Source organism: Eurosta solidaginis, chromosome 2, assembly GCF_040869045.1.
Source record: "Eurosta solidaginis isolate ZX-2024a chromosome 2, ASM4086904v1, whole genome shotgun sequence".
NCBI classification, from domain to species: Eukaryota; Metazoa; Arthropoda; class Insecta; order Diptera; family Tephritidae; genus Eurosta; species Eurosta solidaginis.
The window spans coordinates 280,407,120-280,418,861 of NC_090320.1; the positions used below are offsets into that span (position 1 = coordinate 280,407,120).

General features: G+C 42.9%; 1 long non-coding RNA gene across 4 annotated transcripts in view; it reads left to right on the forward strand.

The window, feature by feature from the left end:
• The window catches only part of LOC137241046 (uncharacterized), a 285,496-nt gene extending 274,642 nt beyond the window's left edge, over nucleotides 1–10,854 (forward strand). For 3 of the 4 annotated variants that reach the window (XR_010949894.1, XR_010949893.1, XR_010949895.1), the window contains 8 exons: nucleotides 2,259–2,357; nucleotides 2,411–2,634; nucleotides 3,024–3,250; nucleotides 3,311–3,532; nucleotides 9,460–9,558; nucleotides 9,612–9,835; nucleotides 10,225–10,451; nucleotides 10,512–10,854. This is a non-coding gene — a long non-coding RNA (uncharacterized lncRNA). The remainder of the gene's footprint in view (nucleotides 1–2,258; nucleotides 2,358–2,410; nucleotides 2,635–3,023; nucleotides 3,251–3,310; nucleotides 3,533–9,459; nucleotides 9,559–9,611; nucleotides 9,836–10,224; nucleotides 10,452–10,511) is intronic. The other variant, XR_010949896.1, reaches the window with a different exon arrangement.
• The last annotated feature ends 888 nt before the right edge of the window (nucleotides 10,855–11,742 follow it).

Below are 11,742 nucleotides of genomic sequence, written 5' to 3' on the forward strand. Positions count from 1 at the left end.
GAAGAGAAAGAGTTTTCACTGGGGCTACTCGGGTTTTGGCCAGAAGCAGGTTTGTGCAGACATTATCATCCGCTTTGACGCGCATGTAAATGACTGCTGCATAAGCCTTCTCGGATGCGTCAAAAAAACCAATGGATCTCGATGTCGGTTCCTGGAGAAAAGTTGACCCATTTAGGTATCCTGATTTTATCGATTTCATGGTATTGGTCGGTGAAGGTTTTCCATCGTTCTAGCGTACTGCTCGATACTGGGTCGTCCCAAGCGGTGCCTTCCAACCAAATACTCTGCATGAGTATTTTTGCCACAATGACCATTGGTGCCAGCCAGCCTAATGGATCAAAAAGTTTGGCGATTGCTGATAGTATCGCTCTCTTTGTAATGTTTTCGGGTTGTCCAGCGTCCCTGATTTAAAATAAAATAAATTGGAGAGGGCATTCCATCGAAGTCCTAATGCTTTAACTGAACTGGTAGCAACAGGTGAAAACCGTAGACATAATAGGGAATACTCGGCTTATTACTTTTTCGCAATGTGTGTCCATAGTGTATGGGATTCTTAATTAACAAAATCCTGTTGGGTTAAATCAGTGTGTGCGTCATATGTAAAGAGAAAAATTACCCAACAACCACTACCCTTTATATTGAAGTAGCGCATAAAAAGTCGTTGTTTTTTGGCTAGTGTAACCCTATGAATTGAACAATATCCAATGTGAGTGGTAGCGCTGCCGGTGGTGGCCCGAACGGCATCAACGGGTGGTTGTGAATCTTTGCGACGCAGTCCAAGCAAAGCCAATGAGGTGTGCTGACTGGATATTTGGTTTTGAAATTGACAGTGATTGTTTCCATTGCTGTAGCCGTTTGTTTGTTGTTCTGTTGTATTGTGCTGAGTTATGTTACTGCTGTTATTTGTATGTAGTGTGTTGCATTCTTTATAGTATGAGCTAGACGTAGACAGCGCCAAACGTGGTATTGCCGTGTGAATCAAAAGAAATTCCTACCTTTTTTGAGGAGCTCAAAATGCTTATTGTCATGTTCGAACGCCGACAGAAATTCTTCAAAGTCAGAGTGTTCGAAATTCGGTAAAGTTTGTACGATGAGTGACGAAAACGCACCGGACTCGCTATCAATGTTAAAGAAAGAATGTGGCGATGGTTTCTGCTGACGTTGTTGCTGTTGCTGCTGATAGGATGTGCAATACCTTGACTCGTGTTGTGTCCCAACACAAAAAACCATAACTCATCTGCCTTCAAGATGCCGTTGGGAGTTACTAATTTGTAAGAAAAATTTAAAAAGTAGACCGACAAAAGTTGGAAGCTACTATATAAATTATTTTACAAAAGCAATGCAATTGGAAGATCCACGTGCACGTTACAAGCAATTGCAAAAAGAACGTTGCTCCAATGAATCTATAGCAATGCAGCCAGTCCATGGCTCACCCTATCATGTGTATCCAAGTGGCTTTGCTTGGTATTTTTGCGGCTTGACGAGTTTGTGCATGCAACTTCTGTGCGGTAGCTGGACGCGTAAGCGGTGGGAGATTGGTTTTTTTTTGTTTTATGTCTCCACTGTATGAAAAATGAAATAGAGGATAGGGTGGTGGCGCTTTCGAATCAGCCAATGGATTATTTAAGTTTACTGCGGGCAATTGGTTTTACTTTGCTGTCGCGATTGGCGTAGTAAGAGTTCACCCAAATTTCGATCTTGTTGGGTTAGATTTATGGGTGCAACTGATGCGTCTGTCGTATAAGAATGTTCGGCTTTAAGACTCTTAGCAGAATTTAGCTTACTCAATGCATTACTTTGTCTTTGTTCGTACTCCAGTACGTGAGGCGTAGCTTATTTGCTACAACGACGACAAAAATCAAACCAATAGCTTATTTCAAAAAATTCTACATTCAGATACTTCTCGTGGTAAGGGAAATATCCTCCCAGTGATATACACTCCCAATTTCTACGACCATTTGTAAGTCTGGTACTTCCCCCCACCTGTGGTAAGGGGTACCAGATACTGCTCAAGGTTAGGGAGCCTTTTCCCATTTCAAAATTCTACGCGGAAACCTTTTGCACACGCTTTGTGCCAGATATGTGTCAAAGCAGAGCAATACTATTTGACCTATATTATTTTTTGATAATTCGAACCCCTCCCTTCTTTAAAGTACTTGGCTATGTTTGATAACCCCTTAGTTTACATCCTGGCGTGGTGATCATGAGATTGAAAACGAACTTTTCCCTATTGTTTTTTTTTTTCTCAAAACCAACAGGTGAATAGGTTTGGGATCTAAAACCGGAATGGACGAGTCATTAGGTGTGAAGGGTATCGTTACACAGACACCCACAACAAGTAAAGCAACGCAGCATCGGTAAGTAATGCCCGACTAAGTCGGCAGTAAACTGATTTGTTTCTTTCCTTAAGTTAAGCTGAAGCTAAAACTGGAACCATCTGAGGTTGTGGGAGCTAGGTATTCATCAGGTGAACTGATGCTCCTAGTGAAGTGGAAAGGTCTGGAAGCGGCCGACTGGGTACCCGCTAAACAGGCCAATGTTGCGTGTCCACAACTGGTCATACAGTTTTATGAGGAGCGTCTAACATGGGAGCCGAGTGATGTTGAGGGTAACCACACTAATTAGCCTGGCCGAGTAAGATGGATTAATATTAGATAGTTTAAGCGCAAGGCACAAAAAATTTGATGAAGGTTATCATTGTTGTTTAATTTGATTTAATATAAAAACGTGCCGTAGGCATTTATTTTTGAAAAATAAAACTTCTGGGCCTCTACTTCGTTGATTAGTGATTTAAGTTGAGTTTGTAATAGTGGTGTTCTATGCTGGTTGTTACACTAAGCGACGAAGGTCTATAGAATCTGTATTTCCGCGCAGGTCCGAACTATAGATTTCGTTTAAGGCCGGTATTGAAGAGCGGAACAATTAAAAAACTCTTATCAGCTGGTCGAAACGCCAATTTTACATCGTGATTGTTTGCGATATGTATTTTCACTCATTATGGTTTCTTTCCTCAAAAATGATAGTACCTTTTCAATATTGATGAGATGTTTCACGAAATGACAACCGATGTCTTGTTCGTATTGAGAGCTTATAAATGTCGACCCGCCCCATCACCTCCAGACTTTGGAGCGCGACGTGAGTATGACGAGGCAGTGGTAGTACTTTAGTATGACTGGCTGCAGCTCGAGAGCCAGAAGGGATAGACCATACGGCGGACCTAGTGAACAGTTTACACCAGCTGGGTGATGAAGTAAGTTTCTCAACATATACAAAAATATGTACAACATATTGAGGTCCATTTTTTTCACAGAGTGGAATCAATGAAGTGGGCACTTGCATAAGTTATTACAGGCGGACTGGTTCCATGAATTACCGAAGGCAATCACGAATCTCGAAACAGTTCGACGGGCAGTGTGGTAGAGGTGTAATGCGAGACCCTTTGTCAAGGCGCTTGATGTTTCGACTTGCTTACTTATGTTCACTCGACACGTGCTGATGCAGCACAGAAAACAGGCCACATAATCGACGGGAGGTGAGTACCTACATTCTATTCAATTCAGAATTAGCTTAGACGCGTTACTATTATTAGGGGCTGCGTGATCTGCGATGCTTCGATAATCGCAGTTTTGCATATTTAATTTAAGTATGTCTGCTTCTCGGGCACAGATTACTCCAGAGTTAAACCATCAATACATTCGATTTTTAGAACTGACGATGGTTTGATTTTGATTCTCACATAGAGGCTTAATGAACGGTTAGTCCAGTTTTCTACAGTCCAATCCAACGCAATCCTCTATGCAAAATACGAATTCTTAATTATCTCATTATGGCTTCATTGAGTGCCTTAGCGAGGGGGACCTCCCGTCCGTTTTGCTTGGTGCTTCGAATTCAATGTAGCAAATGGCAATAAAACTGGATGTCCAATAACTTATGAAAAAATAGAAACACACAACAAATTTAATTTCGGTTGCATTTGCTGCACTATCCCTTTTCGAAAAAGGCACGTATTTGTTTAGGTGCAACCTCTATGAGTAGTTGCGCATGAATTTTAACTTGATTGTATTTATAGTTAAGAAAGAAATGGCTTGAACTAATTCGAATATCGTTCTTTTGTATGACGCGTCTCTATTTGCGAATTTTGTAACTGACTTCCGAAAAGCAAAGGAAAAATGGAACTATCACGAACGTGACAGCTTGCCAATAAAAGTCACATAAATCTTCTTATGAGGAGTAGCTATGAGTTAATTACTTTGTTAGTGAAAAGCTAATTAATCTCAAGAGAGAAGCCCCTAGAGCGCTTATGTCTTAAAGGACAATGTGACTGAAATAGTCCTAAAAACACAATATTGACCCCCTTATTTAATGTAAATTGTTTTTGAGCGAAATAAATAAAATTGAGAATATTGAGAAAAGAATACGTTCAAGCACACGCGGTTCTGGTTGATTTCATATCCCCATAGTTAATTCTACCTGGTCAGGGATATTAGGCAGTTTTATGAATTCTGTTGGCCTCGGGCATTTGGCCGAGTGCCTTTATGTCCTGCGGCAGACCGTGAGTCTGCGCTAGGGTTGGTGTCCTCGCTCGGGGGAGCGAGTGAATTTGGGATTTTCTGTTGTCCTCGCTTTGGGTGAGCGAGTGAATTGTGGGTTTTTCTGGTGTACTCGCTCTGGGTGAGCGAGTGAATTCGGGGATGGTTCTTCAAGGGGCCCCGGTTAGTATTATTATGAAGCCTAAGTTTTTCCTTTTGGTTTTGCGAGCTTTTGGTAAGCTCTCCGTGTCTTCGTGCATCTCGCTCCCTTTCCCACTTGCCCACCAGTAGTCAGGTGTAGAACTCCCTCCGGCAGACTCGACACGAGACCGGGGATAGAGAACAAAAAAAGAGAAGATGTAGGATCGCCCTCCGGTAGACTCGCACCATCACGAGACCGGGGGGTTGATTATAATTAGGGCCTCGGGAGAGACACAAGCTTAGGGATAGCGGGACATCACGGCGCGTGGTTGAACGCGTCTTTATGTCCCGCGCTTCCTTTCCCCATTGCCATCGCGTAGTACGTTTTGAATTCCCCTCCGGTAGACTCGCACCATCACGAGACCGGGGGGTTGATTATAATATATGGCTCGGGAGAAACGCAGGCTTAGGGATAGAGAGACACGAAGACGCGGGTTCCTTAATTTGCTTTCTATGCTATCAGCAACCGTGGGCCTCTGATTTTAGGTAGCTGGGGGAAATAGAGTTTTGGTTTTTGGGGTTTTGTAAGGCGGACTTTGGCCCCTTACATTTAATCCTCCTTGTCGTGGGACGGAAGGAGTACCAATTTCGTAATTGGTCTAGTGGTTTGTCCCTTGTTTGTATGAACGTCAACAACACGCACACGGTTATCAGAGCCTGGGTGTGTGTTGACGATTCTCCCCATTCTCCACTCGTTGGGTTGGAGGTTGTCCTCTTTGACAACAACTAGGTCTCCGGGTTTTAGATTAAGTTGTGGATGTTTCCACTTGTATCGTTTCTGGATCTCGGTGAGATATTCGGTTTTCCATCGCTTGCAGAAAGTGTGATGGAGGGCTTTGAGTTTCTGCCACCGATTGATCATCGAGGCAGGGCTCTCACTCGCATCCGGCTCTGGCGGAGCCAGTAGATGGCTGCCAGTGAGGAAATGTCCTGGGGTGAGCGGCTCTAGGTCCGTCGGGTTATTGGACGCCGGGCTGAGCGGCCGCGAGTTCAGGCATGCCTCGATGCGGCACAAGAGGGTATGGAATTCCTCGAAGGTGAATTTGTGTGGTGAGGCTATCTTTTTGAAATGGCTTTTGAAACTTTTCACTCCAGCCTCCCACAGCCCTCCCATATGGGGAGCGCCCGCAGGGATGAAATGCCACGTGAGTAACTGGTGGCTGTACTTTGAGACAGCGTTCTCTCGCGCTTGTGAGATGAAGGTCTTGAATTCTGATCGTAGGGATCGTGACGCTCCGACAAAGTTCGTACCATTGTCGGAGTAAATATCTTTCGGGCATCCGTGCCTAGATATGAAACGGACAAATGCCGCTAGAAATGATGGGGTGCTGAGGTCAGTAGTGGCCTCCAGATGAATTGCTCGTGTGGAAAAACACACGAACAGGCAAACATAGCCTTTGGATAGTCGACACCCTCTGCCGCGGTAACTTTTAATGTCGAAGGGTCCGGCGCAGTCGACTCCAGTATTCGTGAATACACGGCTGAATGTCGTGCGTTCACGAGGGAGAATACCCATAAGTTGGGTCTGAGCACGCTTTCGGTGTACCGTGCAAACTTTGCAATTATGAATGGTTGCCCTAATCATGATTTTGATGTTAGGTATCCAGTATTGGGTGCGTATCAGACGTAACATGAGTTGGTTTTCCCCATGCAGACTTTGTTGATGAAACATTAGGACTGTCAGACGGGATAACCTGCAGTTGTATGGGAGGAGGATTGTGTGGAGTTCATTAAAAGCTAAGTCCTTTGACGCCCCGAGTCGCCCTCCTACCCGAATGATGCCATCTTGGTCTAAGTAGGGATTAAGTAAGAGTATTGCACTTTTCCCTGCAATTGGTCTTCCGGCCTTTAGATCATTATATTCGGAACTATAATGTTGTTTCTGGTAGATTTTAATTAAAAGCCGTGTAGTGGCCTTGACTTCGTCAGGGGAGATTAGGTGCGACATGACATGGAATGAATTTTTTGTTTCGGGGTGAGTTCTTTGGTAGAACCTCATAACGTATGAGAGCACCCGTAAAGCCCTAGGTAGGTCTGAAAAGCGTTGGAGAACATCGGTAGTATTTACCGTTGTTGTTGCGCAGGTCTTCGCCCTCTTTTCCTCTACGGAGGTGATGTAGTCACTTTCTTGTGCTGGCCATTGGGAAGTGTCTCCTTGCAGCCAAGAAGGTCCCTGCCACCACAACGAATTGTTGACCAATTCAGACGCAGGTAATCCTCTGCTACCTAAATCTGCTGGGTTTGATTCGGAATTTACGTGCAACCAGTCCTTATTTCCGACCATGTCGATGATCTTGGTGATCCGATGTGCGACGAAAGTGGACCAGGAACAAGGCGGTTTCCTTATCCATGCAAGAACGATCGTTGAATCCGTCCACAGGTGAATTCTCACTGGTCCCAATTTAAGGTTCCTGAAAATTGATTCGGTGATTTCCGCTAACAGTACGGCTCCGCAAAGTTCCAAACGTGGAAGAGAAAGAGTTTTCACTGGGGCTACTCGGGTTTTGGCCAGAAGCAGGTTTGTGCAGACATTATCATCCGCTTTGACGCGCATGTAAATGACTGCTGCATAAGCCTTCTCGGATGCGTCAAAAAAACCAATGGATCTCGATGTCGGTTCCTGGAGAAAAGTTGACCCATTTAGGTATCCTGATTTTATCGATTTCATGGTATTGGTCGGTGAAGGTTTTCCATCGTTCTAGCGTACTGCTCGATACTGGGTCGTCCCAAGCGGTGCCTTCCAACCAAATACTCTGCATGAGTATTTTTGCCACAATGACCATTGGTGCCAGCCAGCCTAATGGATCAAAAAGTTTGGCGATTGCTGATAGTATCGCTCTCTTTGTAATGTTTTCGGGTTGTCCAGCGTCCCTGATTTAAAATAAAATAAATTGGAGAGGGCATTCCATCGAAGTCCTAATGCTTTAACTGAACTGGTAGCAACAGGTGAAAACCGTAGACATAATAGGGAATACTCGGCTTATTACTTTTTCGCAATGTGTGTCCATAGTGTATGGGATTCTTAATTAACAAAATCCTGTTGGGTTAAATCAGTGTGTGCGTCATATGTAAAGAGAAAAATTACCCAACAACCACTACCCTTTATATTGAAGTAGCGCATAAAAAGTCGTTGTTTTTTGGCTAGTGTAACCCTATGAATTGAACAATATCCAATGTGAGTGGTAGCGCTGCCGGTGGTGGCCCGAACGGCATCAACGGGTGGTTGTGAATCTTTGCGACGCAGTCCAAGCAAAGCCAATGAGGTGTGCTGACTGGATATTTGGTTTTGAAATTGACAGTGATTGTTTCCATTGCTGTAGCCGTTTGTTTGTTGTTCTGTTGTATTGTGCTGAGTTATGTTACTGCTGTTATTTGTATGTAGTGTGTTGCGTTCTTTATAGTATGAGCTAGACGTAGACAGCGCCAAACGTGGTATTGCCGTGTGAATCAAAAGAAATTCCTACCTTTTTTGAGGAGCTCAAAATGCTTATTGTCATGTTCGAACGCCGACAGAAATTCTTCAAAGTCAGAGTGTTCGAAATTCGGTAAAGTTTGTACGATGAGTGACGAAAACGCACCGGACTCGCTATCAATGTTAAAGAAAGAATGTGGCGATGGTTTCTGCTGACGTTGTTGCTGTTGCTGCTGATAGGATGTGCAATACCTTGACTCGTGTTGTGTCCCAACACAAAAAACCATAACTCATCTGCCTTCAAGATGCCGTTGGGAGTTACTAATTTGTAAGAAAAATTTAAAAAGTAGACCGACAAAAGTTGGAAGCTACTATATAAATTATTTTACAAAAGCAATGCAATTGGAAGATCCACGTGCACGTTACAAGCAATTGCAAAAAGAACGTTGCTCCAATGAATCTATAGCAATGCAGCCAGTCCATGGCTCACCCTATCATGTGTATCCAAGTGGCTTTGCTTGGTATTTTTGCGGCTTGACGAGTTTGTGCATGCAACTTCTGTGCGGTAGCTGGACGCGTAAGCGGTGGGAGATTGGTTTTTTTTTTGTTTTATGTCTCCACTGTATGAAAAATGAAATAGAGGATAGGGTGGTGGCGCTTTCGAATCAGCCAATGGATTATTTAAGTTTACTGCGGGCAATTGGTTTTACTTTGCTGTCGCGATTGGCGTAGTAAGAGTTCACCCAAATTTCGATCTTGTTGGGTTAGATTTATGGGTGCAACTGATGCGTCTGTCGTATAAGAATGTTCGGCTTTAAGACTCTTAGCAGAATTTAGCTTACTCAATGCATTACTTTGTCTTTGTTCGTACTCCAGTACGTGAGGCGTAGCTTATTTGCTACAACGACGACAAAAATCAAACCAATAGCTTATTTCAAAAAATTCTACATTCAGATACTGCTCGTGGTAAGGGAAATATCCTCCCAGTGATATACACTCCCAATTTCTACGACCATTTGTAAGTCTGGTACTTCCCCCCACCTGTGGTAAGGGGTACCAGATACTGCTCAAGGTTAGGGAGCCTTTTCCCATTTCAAAATTCTACGCGGAAACCTTTTGCACACGCTTTGTGCCAGATATGTGTCAAAGCAGAGCAATACTATTTGACCTATATTATTTTTTGATAATTCGAACCCCTCCCTTCTTTAAAGTACTTGGCTATGTTTGATAACCCCTTAGTTTACATCCTGGCGTGGTGATCATGAGATTGAAAACGAACTTTTCCCTATTGTTTTTTTTTTTTCTCAAAACCAACAGGTGAATAGGTTTGGGATCTAAAACCGGAATGGACGAGTCATTAGGTGTGAAGGGTATCGTTACACAGACACCCACAACAAGTAAAGCAACGCAGCATCGGTAAGTAATGCCCGACTAAGTCGGCAGTAAACTGATTTGTTTCTTTCCTTAAGTTAAGCTGAAGCTAAAACTGGAACCATCTGAGGTTGTGGGAGCTAGGTATTCATCAGGTGAACTGATGCTCCTAGTGAAGTGGAAAGGTCTGGAAGCGGCCGACTGGGTACCCGCTAAACAGGCCAATGTTGCGTGTCCACAACTGGTCATACAGTTTTATGAGGAGCGTCTAACATGGGAGCCGAGTGATGTTGAGGGTAACCACACTAATTAGCCTGGCCGAGTAAGATGGATTAATATTAGATAGTTTAAGCGCAAGGCACAAAAAATTTGATGAAGGTTATCATTGTTGTTTAATTTGATTTAATATAAAAACGTGCCGTAGGCATTTATTTTTGAAAAATAAAACTTCTGGGCCTCTACTTCGTTGATTAGTGATTTAAGTTGAGTTTGTAATAGTGGTGTTCTATGCTGGTTGTTACACTAAGCGACGAAGGTCTATAGAATCTGTATTTCCGCGCAGGTCCGAACTATAGATTTCGTTTAAGGCCGGTATTGAAGAGCGGAACAATTAAAAAACTCTTATCAGCTGGTCGAAACGCCAATTTTACATCATGATTGTTTGCGATATGTATTTTCACTCATTATGGTTTCTTTCCTCAAAAATGATAGTACCTTTTCAATATTGATGAGATGTTTCACGAAATGACAACCGATGTCTTGTTCGTATTGAGAGCTTATAAATGTCGACCCGCCCCATCACCTCCAGACTTTGGAGCGCGACGTGAGTATGACGAGGCAGTGGTAGTACTTTAGTATGACTGGCTGCAGCTCGAGAGCCAGAAGGGATAGACCATACGGCGGACCTAGTGAACAGTTTACACCAGCTGGGTGATGAAGTAAGTTTCTCAACATATACAAAAATATGTACAACATATTGAGGTCCATTTTTTTCACAGAGTGGAATCAATGAAGTGGGCACTTGCATAAGTTATTACAGGCGGACTGGTTCCATGAATTACCGAAGGCAATCACGAATCTCGAAACAGTTCGACGGGCAGTGTGGTAGAGGTGTAATGCGAGACCCTTTGTCAAGGCGCTTGATGTTTCGACTTGCTTACTTATGTTCACTCGACACGTGCTGATGCAGCACAGAAAACAGGCCACATAATCGACGGGAGGTGAGTACCTACATTCTATTCAATTCAGAATTAGCTTAGACGCGTTACTATTATTAGGGGCTGCGTGATCTGCGATGCTTCGATAATCGCAGTTTTGCATATTTAATTTAAGTATGTCTGCTTCTCCGGCACAGATTACTCCAGAGTTAAACCATCAATACATTCGATTTTTAGAACTGACGATGGTTTGATTTTGATTCTCACATAGAGGCTTAATGAACGATTAGTCCAGTTTTCTACAGTCCAATCCAACGCAATCCTCTATGCAAAATACGAATTCTTAATTATCTCATTATGGCTTTATTGAGTGCCTTAGCGAGGGGGACCTCCCGTCCGTTTTGCTTGGTGCTTCGAATTCAATGTAGCAAATGGCAATAAAACTGGATGTCCAATAACTTATGAAAAAATAGAAACACACGACAAATTTAATTTCGGTTGCATTTGCTGCACTATCCCTTTTCGAAAAAGGCACGTATTTGTTTAGGTGCAACCTCTATGAGTAGTTGCGCATGAATTTTAACTTGATTGTATTTATAGTTAAGAAAGAAATGGCTTGAACTAATTCGAATATCGTTCTTTTGTATGACGCGTCTCTATTTGCGAATTTTGTAACTGACTTCCGAAAAGCAAAGGAAAAATGGAACTATCACGAACGTGACAGCTTGCCAATAAAAGTCACATAAATCTTCTTATGAGGAGTAGCTATGAGTTAATTACTTTGTTAGTGAAAAGCTAATTAATCTCAAGAGAGAAGCCCCTAGAGCGCTTATGTCTTAAAGGACAATGTGACTGAAATAGTCCTAAAAACACAATATTGACCCCCTTATTTAATGTAAATTGTTTTTGAGCGAAATAAATAAAATTGAGAATATTGAGAAAAGAATACGTTCAAGCACACGCGGTTCTGGTTGATTTCATATCCCCATAGTTAATTCTACCTGGTCAGGGATATTAGGCAGTTTTATGAATTCTGTTGGCCTCGGGCATTTGGCCGAGTGCCTTTATGTCC